The sequence below is a fragment of the Argiope bruennichi genome, chromosome 1 (genome assembly GCF_947563725.1).
Source record: "Argiope bruennichi chromosome 1, qqArgBrue1.1, whole genome shotgun sequence".
NCBI lineage: Eukaryota > Metazoa > Arthropoda > Arachnida > Araneae > Araneidae > Argiope > Argiope bruennichi.
The window spans coordinates 128,076,850-128,090,105 of NC_079151.1; the positions used below are offsets into that span (position 1 = coordinate 128,076,850).

The 13,256-nt window shown below is 31.2% G+C and overlaps 1 protein-coding gene and 1 long non-coding RNA gene across 5 annotated transcripts in view; one reads left to right on the forward strand and one right to left on the reverse strand.

Annotated features, from left to right (window-relative positions):
• The window catches only part of LOC129977480 (homeobox protein cut-like 1), an 826,328-nt gene that overhangs the window by 316,671 nt on the left and 496,401 nt on the right, over positions 1-13,256 (reverse strand). The gene's annotated exons all lie outside the window — the stretch shown is intronic.
• The window catches only part of LOC129980807 (uncharacterized), a 240,026-nt gene continuing 233,035 nt past the window's right edge, over positions 6,266-13,256 (forward strand). For all 3 annotated transcript variants that reach the window (XR_008785284.1, XR_008785323.1, XR_008785298.1), the window contains exon 1: positions 6,266-6,343. This is a non-coding gene — a long non-coding RNA (uncharacterized LOC129980807). The remainder of the gene's footprint in view (positions 6,344-13,256) is intronic.

The following is a 13,256-nucleotide window of genomic DNA, read 5'->3' on the forward strand; positions in this document are numbered from 1 at the left end:
TTATAAATGTTAAAGCCTGGTTATAATATTTTTTTAAATTCTTAAATTTTTATTTATAAAAGCTCTAATCAAATTTCATTAGGATTATTCATTGTGTTAAAAGCAATCTCGTTTTTTTATAGCAGCAAGTTAAAGATTTTTAATATGCCTTAGTTTGTTCACAAAATTAATAAATACGAAATTAGAATCGTATCTTCAAGTGGAAGTTTCATAGTTTTAATTAATTAATTAATTAATCATTAAAATAATATGCCACATTTTAAAATAACAATTTTATTCATTAGGATGATACTTTTTCTTAAATAAGGTAGAATGAAATGTCATCATTATTGCAATTCAACTGCAATTAATCCTCATTCGGCATTAAAATACTATCTAAATACCATGCACTCGGAATGCATTCAATCTATGCATTCATGATAGGTTTCATATAAGGAATGGTTCTTCCAGCAAAATGGAGGATGCTGTATTTACCATTGTGACCTGACGGCGCATTTCGAAGAAAATTTTAATGAAAGGTTTCGTGAGTTTTGATTTCCAATGGATTTCTTTTGGGAAAATTCATGTAGCTTGTTAGTTATAGCCCAAATCAGCTAGAATTACTAGTGCAAAAGAATAAATAAAATTGCTACAAAATTTTAACATGAATGCTCAGCACCGTTTGCAATTCCCACAATCAGCTTTATAAGTCGCTTAGTTTGGTTCAGCTATATTAACGTCCCGTTGTAAAGTGGGACGGACCTCGTAATTTTGAACCACGGTCAGATGACGAGGACGACACCTGAGCTGACGAGGACGACACCCCTCTCCACACCACACCATACCAGCAGGATGACGTTTGACATGACGGATTTAACGCGCAACAGACCCCCTTTCACGACAGTTCTTCGGTGGAATCGGGTCTCGAACCTGAAACCCTACGGCTCACAAGCCGAGACCTTACCACCAGACGATCGCGCCTGCTTTATATCTGCATCTGGACTATAACGATAAACTAATCGATTGTAATGAATATATAAAGAGATTCCACATTTGTATAAATTAGTTAAACATTACATTTTCCTCACATTCTGTAGTTATGTATTATTATCGCAATCTGAAGTGAAGTATTAATATCGCATTCTGAAAAAAATCACACATTTTTCTGATACATAATATAATATTTATCAGAGAAATCATAGTGAGGTATAGCTTATTCTCCTGTTTTTAAATTTAGAGTTTTAAATCTTAAAACTGATTCCCAACCTATTAGAAAAAAAAAGTTAAATCAAACGGTTAAAATAAATGCAAGTATATTTGAAATTTGTAACTTGGATTCTTAATTTTTGGAAGAACAGTGAAATTTTCATGTTTCGTTTTTTTCAATGAATGAATGATTATTGTTTCAAATCACAAAGCTCTTATACCTTGCAAACAATTGTCAAAAATTCCTTATCGTATAAAAATGCATTGTACATATCGCATAAAAATGTATAGCTTCATTTCAAACCAGATGAATTAGATCAGATAAATGCTTTCAATTAGATACAAAAGTTAAAATTAATTAACGATGGACCTAATATCTCACATACCCGATAAACATTATCTGTCTATCTCATCAGATAATTACTTTATAATTTCTGGCAGAATGCGACCACCAAATAAAAACTATCGGATGACAAAAAAAAAAAAAATTAAATAAATAACGCACGTCAAAACATCATTACTCGAACGGACAAAAAGTGTATCGAAACAAAGAACCAAAGCGCAAGCGATGATAACGTCTCACGCTGTCAGTCGTCCCTTGACACAGACCAGATGCCTGTCTCTAATGACAGAGTGGACCGGAAAACAGACCCCGCTGGACTCGATAAATTGCTCAATGTCCTTCTGCCTATCATACAAATGTCGAACCCTTGTCTTTGCACTCAGATGAAGGGTTCTGTTTTTTGGAGCCCTCGGAAGTTAACCGTAATGAGATTGGGGTTGCGCCACTTTAAATGCTCTCGCATTGAATAGGAATGAGTTGATCCGCGCTGCGATCTTTCAAAAGAAGGTTTGACGTATGACGGGGGGGGGATGGTTTAAAACGCATGTAGATTCAAACCATTTTTTCTTTTTTTTGTACATGTAGTATATAAAAAGTATAATAATCGTCAAATAATTGGCATTTTAATTCCGAATAATCGTCAATAATCGCCTTTTCAGTTCGAAATTTGGCACAATTTTTTGCATCAGATATGTTTCATAATAATTAATTTATTAGTGTAAAATAATAATGAATTTTTTAATGCCAAGGCTGACGATCATACCGTTAGTTTGGATAAGGTATATTTGTAGGCTAAAAACTACATTTTACTTTTCCTTATACTTAGCATAGAGAAAGTATTGTCATCTCCAACAAATTGGAAACGAAACTACAACTACGAAATTTTGACGAAACTTTTTGTTTTAGACAACCACCCTGAGTCAGATAAACACATATTTAGGAAATGTCTGTCTGTCTGGGATTAAGATAACTCAAAAATGATTTGAGCTAGAAGGTTGAAATTTGGTATGCAGTCTTTTCTCTAAATTAAGAGATTTCTATCAAATTTTTAGTAAAATTTGTTCAAAGGTAATCCGTCTGTTCGGCTGTTCGAATGTAAAATAACACGATAATTATAAAACGAAGAGATCTAGATTGATAAAATTGGGTACACAGATTTAACATCTACAGAGTAGATGCATGTCAAATCTTGAGCATTATCCGACTACGAGTTAATTGTCTGTCTGTTTGTACTCTCAGAAATAAGTAAACGCGCTAATTCAAAAATGCAATTATTTATACATATCAAATTCGGTATGGTAATTTATACCTGCTAATGCAATTTTTTGTGAAATTTGTATCTAAAACAAAAAATTAGATTTTCGGATACTATTAAAACCTATCAGTGATTAATCGCCAAATAATTCGCCAAGGATGACGCTATAGACTCAGTAAAAATGATAAATTTACACCAAAAGTTAATATTTCGTAACTATTATACTCCAGTGCCATGCGAGGTGTTTTCTGGCATGATAAACTTATCAGAGAGTAGGCGGGAAATGTTTGGGAAAAACGCTGCCACTAGTTAAGTATGTTATTGCATATTGGTAGGCTACTGTGGTGAGCTTCATCTATTGGGAAAAAAAGGAGTCAAACCATAACATTGTCAAATTTACGGCAGCATTAGCTAATTGGCAGGGGGAGGGGTATATGATCATTTTGGCATTTGCATTGATGGTAGTATGATCTTATGAATAGATTTTAATAACATTCAAATTTACCTAAGTGATAAACGGAAATTATTCACTTAAAGGATGCGATTACATTCTATACGTAATTAAATATGTAAAAGTGAATTTTTCAGATATTAAAAGAAAAAAACTTTTATCAAGAACTAATTTTATATAAATGAAATAATTCATTGAAAAATTTGAAAAATCAGGAATGGAATATCTAGAATTGTCACTGCTCCGACTAATTAGGAGCAATCAGGGCAAAAAAATTTTACGCCAAACAATTCCACTTGGGATTAATGGAATTGTTTTGCTACCTTTCTAATATAAAAAACGAAAACATAGGTGCAATAATAGACTATGAAATGTCTATTACTACACCCATATTTTTGTGAAGTAATAGACATTTAACACCCATTTTTTTCTAATACCCTGCAATAATAGACTATGAAATGTCAATTATTGCAGGGTGTATATAGCTGGCCACCCCGCCACCACCGAACGAAGCAGTATCGACAAATTAGAGCAGTTGGAAACCGTGAAGCAAAAGTAACATCGTAGAAAAATAAGATGGTTTGTACTAACTCGAGTTGTCAGTACATCGGAGATGATTGTTTTATAACCTCCAAATAATAAAATACATTTGTTGCTAATGAAACGAAAGAGTATCTAGAAGACTACTTCTAAAGTACAAATTCATAACAATAAATTTCTATTTTTGCCTACGAATTTCATTAATCTTTAATATTCTGTTTGAAAGATATATATTGTATATGTAATAAAGTGTAGTCTCCTCATCGAATTGGCAATAATTTAATGGAAGTTAGTGAATAATGAGGTCTAGTTATCAATACGTATGTTTAGATTAACAAGATATTAAAACATTATAAATAAAGCACGCGAATGGTAATTTAATATTTCATAAATATTTTTAAAAAGATGATGAGAAAGGTGAACCGAATGATGAAGAACAGAAGGCAGAGTTTTCATGAGTCGACGAGAAATTGAATAGCTGCAAAATAGTTGTATAGAAAGTTCTCGCTGTGGGTCGGTTGATGTTATATTGTGACTATTTCATTAGTGAATATTTCAGACATCGAAGACAACGGAATAATCTCAGCTGCGGATCTTTTATGTTCGAACACTTGCTATTGTTGTTCTTGGCTCTATCACAAAGAATGTAAATTGGTGAAAGTGAGGGAACCAAAGCTTACTTGAAGCAACAGCTTACTTGAATATTGTTCGCCAGGACAGCAAGAGATATGAAACCGAAAATAAAGTTTTTGAAAAGATATTTTGATAACCTCTTTCATGATTGTTTTATTCTCTATATATTTTATTTTTGCCATCTGTGTTATATTGTTTCATTTTTGAGTGGCTTTCCAAAAAAGTCTAAATAATATAAAGCTTGGAAAGATAGAATATCAAGGAATGTCTATAGATGCTGAGAAAATAATGATGGACAATGCTTAAATATCTGATATCAATTACCATGCTATCTTAAAGAAAAAATATTCGATTAAAAAGGCTGAAATTCTTAAATCATATTAAAAGGAATGCAGGTATTCCATATATGAAAAAATAAATAAAGTAGTTCTTTCATTTGGGAAAAACGAAATAGAAAACAGATGTAGATATAGCTTGGCTTTTACTTAGGAGAGTCTAATGAAGAAATGAGAAGATGATATCTGCATTTTTTTTTTTTATAATAAAACAAATTTTTAAAGCTGTAGTTGCATAATTTGAAGATAACAGAAGGAAATATCTTTCGCTTTTTAATAAATCGGTTTTAGATTATAGTGATTTTTTTCATGATTTTAAGAAACAGCTGATTCACTTTGGGATTTGTCAAAACTGAAAGAATCTCAAATACAGCACGAATATCAAAATTTTCTTTACTAAAGACTTGAATCCCAATTAAAGACAAACTAAAAATCAAAGAATATTGTTTGCAATTTGAGTGAACGTATGGTACTCCTCAATGCTTTCAAGTCCCTGGAAGATTCGGCAAGTTTGTTGCAGCAAGACTCAAAGTAAAAATGTTTGATTCTAGAGTTCTCACTTTCTTTACTAAACGTTCTCAACACGAAAGTGATAAAAAAAAAAAGAACAATATTAATAAAAAAGGCCATCTCAAATTTAACGCCTGTTATCGTATCCTCAATATTATCTTAATAACAGAAGAACGAGGAATTTAACAACCTATTCCCTTCCCTCCTTTCTAGCCTGACAAGGTGTTAAGAGCCATGCAATGCAAAAAGAACCCAAAAGAACATAACCCTTAGGGCCGAACTACTTCTAAATGAACGAGGGGGTAACAAACCGTTATCGTCTTTTTACGACAAAACAACGTTCCATTGCTCCCCCTTTTCTATACAAGTTTCCAGCCATTTTTTTTCACTCGTGTTGCATTACCATTTTCAAGATCGTCTGACGAGCAAGAACTGCCAACAACACTTTTCTTTTCTTTTTAATATTATCATTATTATCACTTTTCAGCAGGAGAGAGACTGTTTATTCGTTAACACAAGTCATGTGGCCGGGGAAATAATATGGGACGACTCCAGTATGACCTCCGGTGGAATTTGAAAGAGAAACATTTCGGAATTTCACCCCCTTCGCATTTTTATTTAATAATATTCGCAAAACACAATAGAAGTCAAGCCAGGAAGATCCGAAACGACCGGGCCATTTTTTCAGGCCCCGAAGACACCAGCAATGAGCCCCCTCGTTCCTATTATCATTGTGCCAAAGTGCGAACTCATGCAGACGATGAGAATTCTTTCGAAAATGAATTCTTTATCAAGTTCTTTCTGTTTTGGGAGGACGATTTTTTTTTCTTCGTTGGTATTTTTTAAGTGTCATTTCACCAGTTCTTGGCAACAGCTTAAATCGTTTAAGTTTGGACGAGAAGGTGACAAAAGAAAGGTTCACTTAAGAAACCTGGCGTAATTATGATAGAGGACTTTTAGAAAGCGTAGGAGTTTTATTTACTAGTTTTTCTCTTTTTCCTCCACTGTGGTAAGTTTATTTCAGTAAAGCAAGTCAAAGTTTGGAGCTCTCATAAAATACATACCATAATCTGGAAACTAGAAGTTATGAGGTAAGTAATAAATAGGGATTTTAAAATTTATACACGAAAAAGTAATTTTAATAAAATCTCCAGATATCCTCGATTAGTCCTATAGACAATTCGAGGATAAAAAATAAATAAATAAACCTTGCTTATACGGCTTAGTTCTTTTGTATCAAGGGGACTCTCTGTAACGGAAAAAAAGACAATTCGAGGATATCTGAAGATCATTCAGTTTTAGTCTGATAGTTTTCTTAGATTGTTCATTAATTTTCACCAAATGCTACTGTTGTTTAGAATCAAAATGCAACAAATAAGTACGCTGTTGATATTAATAGATATAAATCAGATTTACTTCTTAGAAAGTCAATTTCAACGATTTTAATTTAATTTAGTCTACTTTTCTCTTAATGAAAAAATTAATCAGATTAGCCTAGACAATCTTAATTTTTGCATTTTTTCCCAGACTAAAATAAAATGCTTCGGAATGTTTATTTTTTTAGGTATTAAAAAATGGTTCATATTAAAAAACATATGAAGGAATCAATATTAAAAATATATAAACTAAAACCAATTCTTTTAACTTTTAGTTTCTTCCTAATTTTATTAAATAAAATATACAGTATTCCCAGTAGATATATGCATAAAAAGCACGAAAAAAAATTCTTAACAAAGAAATTTTCTGAATATTTAATATTAATTTATCAATAAATAAATTTTCGTGATTCAAGACCAGTAATAAATTGGGTTCAAAATTTTATAGTAAAATAATATACAGTCTAACATAAAATAAATTTTATGTTTATATTCTTATTTTGATTCCACTAACCCCAGATTAAATAAACCCATCACTTGCCAAAATTTTATTTATCATCTCACGTTTACCAGGCTCCCTTAGAACCAAAATTAATTATTATAAAGATGAATGAAAGGAAATTTATTCAAAGGAAATAGATTAGAAAAAAATATTTGTCACTTGTATAATCCAAACTTTAAAAAATTAATTATAAAAATAGTGAGAAGTAATATATTCCTCAAAATAATGAACAAAATGAAACATATGATGTTCCTTAAACAGATATAACTTATTATAATTGAAAGAAATAAAGAATTCTTTAGCCACCTGGCTCTTGATTATGAGCATATTGTAATAAATAAAACATAAAAAGCTACTCGAATTATAAAGATTCTGAAGAAGTGTAAGTACAAGCAGATTTCTCGAGTTACAAATTTGAGCATTATAGTAACAAGAATATATTTTTTTTTGTTATTATAATTCTCAAATTTGCAGCTCGAACAAACGTAGTGTGATATTTATATGTGTAAATGATATATAAATTATATCATGCAGCTCTGTTCCCTTTGTTTTGAGTCGTCTCCAAAAAACTTTCTCCCATACTCTAAACTTGTAATACCAGAGAGAGCTTAGTAGATTTCGATTTAAATATAAATGAAAACTAAGTACAAAACAATTCATAGATGATAAAGAATTATTTTAAATAATCATATAAGAAAAAGTTTTAATTTTTTAAAGTGATATTTGCTATGAAAATTATTGCAGAAAATTTACGCTATAGAAAATTTTATTTAAATTAATCCTGCAGATATCAAAAAAAGAGTTACATATAAAATATATTTTGTATTAATAGCGGATATAATGGTTTATATGTATAAAATATATTAATTTCATGAATTTTATAAACTGGAATACCTCAAGTCTTTATTTTATAACCGTTTGGGAATATAATTTAGACAATTTTCTCAGTTCATTCAAATTATTTTTCACAAATATAAATAATTTTTTTCGAAGAAAAAGAATATAATTTTATTAGGTTGATCTTATAGTTAAGGTGAAAATATTGAATTCTAAGGTTAAATATTTGTTTAAAGTTTTTAAGACATCATTTATTTTTTAAACATACTTTATGTTAGGGAGTGTTGAAATACTGGAAATTTCGGAGTAAATTCCTCCGTCGAGTATTAAATATCTCTACATTTGCAGCTCTTAAACTGATAATACCTAAAAAAAATATTAGGTTCCAATGAATGGATTAGTTTCCCATTTTGAAACAGCACGAAGGATATCTTGGAATGGATATCATAATGCCTATTTATACGACTTGGTTCTGTGGTAACGGGGGCGACTGGCTGCAATAAAAGAAAATGGATATCATGGTTTAACTGAAGTTTAAAAAAACAATAAATAACATTTTTTCTATGGATACTAACTAAGGATTTAAATTTAACGTACACTTGACCCAAATACATGTAAGAAGTAGGTGTTCTGAGAAATATGGTCTTTTATCATTTTTCAAATTTTCATTTAGTTTCCATTTTTCAGATTTTTTAATAGTTACAAACAAAATAAAGACATCTGATTTAAATTTACAAAGTAATTATTTTAAAACGGATTTTTTTGTTGTTGTTGATCTAATATTTTATTTTCACTGATCTTCGTTTTTCAGACGAAACTGGATAACAAGAAATCTTTCTTTTCTAAAATCAGATCTTGAATGAAAAAAAAAAAATATATTTAATAACTGTATTTTAAACGATGCGTTAAATATAGAATAAAAGTTTAAATATATAAATCAGACTTCTCTTTGGAGAAAAAATTAAATTACCTACAATTGTAAGATGCTGCTGCTTTCTTTAATATAATACCCATACATAGTTAATATCTCTTTTCTAATTCCATACTTCCATTCCATATACGAAACACTTAACTCTGAGTTCAAAATTCAAGGACCAACGGACGTTCTTGTTAGAGATTCTGTCTATAAAAAACTAACATCAATCGATCACAGCCCTTCAGAGTTCTTATGGAAAATACTAATTCTTTCAAAAGCGTAACAGGAAAAAAAAAGCGATTCAAAATAACCAGTTTACGTCACACACACACTCATAGCACTTATACATTTTGCGAGAATTTTATTTATTTTCTTCCAAAAGCATTCCAATCGGGTGAAAGTTGCAAAAAAAAAAAAAAAAAAAAAAAAAAAAAGGAATTGAGCAAAGCAGCGGGGAAATTTTTCTCTTCAATTAAACGAGTCACTTAGGGCTATATTATCCGATACAGTGTGTCAAAGGCGTCGTGAAGCGAGCGATCATTCTGAGATATATTGCAGTAATAAAAAGATCTCCCGGCTTCAGGAAAGGAGGCGAGTCCTTTTGGTTTTAAAAGCTGTTTTGTGTTGCGGTCTTTTGGGGTTGACGTCACCATGAGTAAGAGGTTTGCTACAGTTCATTAAGGTATGTCTGTCAGCACCAAAAGCGTTCACACAACAGTTTAGGAAGCTAAGTGTATGATTGGGGCTTTAAATTAATACAATGATTTTCTTGTTTATTTTTGATTCCTCATAGAAAGTAAGATATGGCGTGCGATGTAGGGGCAGATGGGGCGCAGATTATTAGTCTTAGGAGGTGCCATAGGAATGGTTTTATGTCATTTAAGGAAGCCAAATATGAAGAGAATTTATAAAAAATATATATACCATGCACCGAACGCCGTATATGACCTGTTCCAACTTTAAACATGATGCCATCTTCTTCTGGCAGTTATTAACATTTTATTGGTTCCCAGAACAAGAACGGTGATTTGTTAGGAAAGTTAGAAATTACAATCTACTTCATCACTGTGTTTGTTATTCAGATTAAAGTAAGAATAACTTTTTTTTGTATTGAAAATATTTGAATGTTGCTTTTTGTATTGAAATCGGCATTAAATTCTCTTTAAAATGATATGTAAGAGTTTCCATTTTGTGAAATGTAACATTTTCTATGAGCATACAAAGTTAGAAAACATAACGATTTTCAAAAATGTCCACAATTCTGGCCACCACTGTATATGTCCAATGCCACTTTTAACTGTTGAAAATGGAAAGGAATCATATTATTGATATTTCATAGAAAGTAAAGTAAGACTAAGAAGTGGCGTATGATGGAGGAGCAGATGGGGCATAGATTATCAATCCTTGGAGGTGCAATAGCGATAATACAGTAATGGTTTTATATCACTTAAAAGCCAAATATGAGGAAAATTTATAAAAAAATATATCATGCTCTGAACGTCCTGTATCTGTTCAATGATACTTTTGACTATTGAAGAGAGAAATGAATCATATTATAAGCCAGACGTTACTTACCCTTGCTACCCTACTGAGTCTGCCTGAACAATAAACTACAGTCATAGCTTTTTATCTTATAAAAGACCATTTTTAGACTAGTACCTCTCCAGTTCTGATAGAATAATTTTATTTTCATAATAAAGGCAATTTAGGTGATTTAACAGTCACATGGCAACAATATTCTTCTCCTACGGCAAACAGTGGAAAAGTTTTCAAAATTTAACCAGCATTCTGAGCATAAATTGATTCCATTTCAACTTTAATTATTTAAACAAAATGTGGTTATTAATTGTCTTTTTTTCCTTAAAATATATCTTGACCTTTTGACTATTGTTTCGTTATTTGTCATAAGAGCTAGTATAAAAGGTCATTATTAAAGCATTCAACAGATTCATAAAACAAAATTATAAATATTTGATATAAGAAAATGATGTAAATATTTCTTAAGATTTATTCTGAATTTTAGGCTTTAATATCAAAGTTCTGAGTTATGTTTCGGGATCGTACTAAAATGATTCGATGAATAATTTAACGGAAATTATTAACAAAAACTTTGTATGACCAGATGACACCACAGGTCCTTGGCTTTTGTCAACTTAGTTCATTTTAAAATTCTAGATTTCAGTCAAATTTCCATGTTTTAGCCACATGTGGAAATCAAAAAAAAAAAAAGTATGACGCACATTATTGCAGATTTGCATATTATTATAATCTGACATCGGCTAAAAATTATGAGATGTGTTGAGAAGTATATCTCAGACCTTAGCAGAATTTTCTTTAAACCTCCCTCATTCGATTTATGATTTAAAAATCCTCTCATTAAACGTTTTTAAAAATTATCAGCTACAAAGAAGTAAAATTTATCGCAAAAATTAACAGTAAAAATTAAAGACAATCAGTAAAAATTATAAGCAAAGTAACATAAAGCAGTAAAGTGTTTTTTAAATTTTTTTTCTTCATTTATGCAGCATAAATAAAGCATTCATACTGTGACCGAGTCTCAAATAATAATAATAAAAAAAATTTAAAAAAAAACATCGTCACTTATAAAATCAAGCATTTTCTTTAACGCAACGTTAATATCCTTAGCGATGATTGTGAAGAAGTATTCTCTTTAACAATTTCTGTCTCTTGATGCACATTTAAATTCCAAGGAAAGAAATTCCCACAGTTTGGGATTTTAGAATTTGAGAGAAATTCAACGATCGCCAGATCTCAGATAAAAGAACTTTATTTCCTTAAAAAGCAAAGCAAGCGTGCGAACATTTCAGCCTCTTTCAACAAACAAATCTGTTCTACAACTGTGGAACCAGATGACATGATATCACAATCCAAAAGTTCTCACCACTCGAGCAAAGAAACAAACGACATTGCATTTATGAAGGCAAAACAGAAATATAAAAAAAAAACAAAATTCAGTAAGGGTCACTTGCAGAAAAGAGAGAGAAGGAAGAAAATTCCATCCTAACCTCCCCCCCCCAATTGGAAAAATGGGAGGGGGAAGGAGCAAAGAGTATTCACAAAGAAAGCACCGGGGCAGTTCATCCCTCTGCGTAAAGTGGCGAAGTTAAATGAAGAGCGGTGCAGACAGAGCAATTGAAAAGGCCCTCTCATATTCATTCCTCGATGAAAAAGCACCAAAGAAAACATTAAAAGAGAGAGAGAAAAAAAGAAAAGCAAAAAAGAGTGAGAAGAACTGTAATGGCATTTCTTCTTCTGATAGTGAAAGGTCCGCAGAAGGCATTGAAAAACTCGACGGGGTCTCTCTATAGTGGAAGGTCCATTAAGGCTTTCGGATTCGTGTCCCAATCGTGGATAATGTGTAGGTTTCGTTGGACGATGGGCACCGCCTGCCAGATTTTCCTCACAATTGAATCGTACAGGAGAGCTTGACCCATGAGGTGAAGTCGGATCTGGACTCGTGAGATACCTTTCGTGTGAAAGAGGTTCAATCGTCAATAACCAGCGTTTACTGCACACAGAGTCCATATTGTTCACGATGGGTTTCCCTTACAAAACATTTCTTTTTAATTTTCTAAATTTGAATTTGAAATTTCACGAGTCCATTGTGTGGTTTAAATCAATGGACTTATTTTCATTTAAAGTTTTTCTTATTGAAAAAAGAGTATATATTTTTTTGTCTTGGAAATGTGTTTTATCTTTTGCTTCCAAAAGATAGCATTAAAGCCTTGTTTTGTTTGGTAATTCCCATGGCTTGTTTCACAATTTGTTTCTTTAAGGGTTTTCAGTGTATTTTTTTCCTGGTGAAAGTCTGATTGGTAGTTCCGTGCGTCCATTGAAAACTTTACTGTTGATATTCACATTTAGAATTTTCTTTTTAAATCAAAGCCTTATAACAAACAATCCAATTTTCACCAAGAAAAATATTTTATAATATATATTCTTTTGCAGTACAATAAGTCTTGCAGAAAGATTGCAGTCTTTTCAGTACGATAACAATATAAATTCTTTTTAGCCATTTCTTTTTATATAACAGCCAAAATATGAGAGAAGATGTGCAATAAGAATTGTAATGATGAACTCTATTTTTACAAATATAAAGCAGAATTTGATTATTGTTTCTGAAAAATTCTAACAAATGTAGATGCTGTAACCACATGAAGGTTCGTCGTCCATTTTGAGCTTGAGATTCTTGTCACGATACTTGATTCTTAACATGATATTTGGAAACAACAGCTCACTTTTCTTTGAGAAACAAGCGTAGGTCTGTATAGTAGAAATTAAGATTGGACAGAAAATTTGTTAAGATCATGGAATTGTTTAAAATGTATTAAAGTAAGCATTCATAAAGTCAT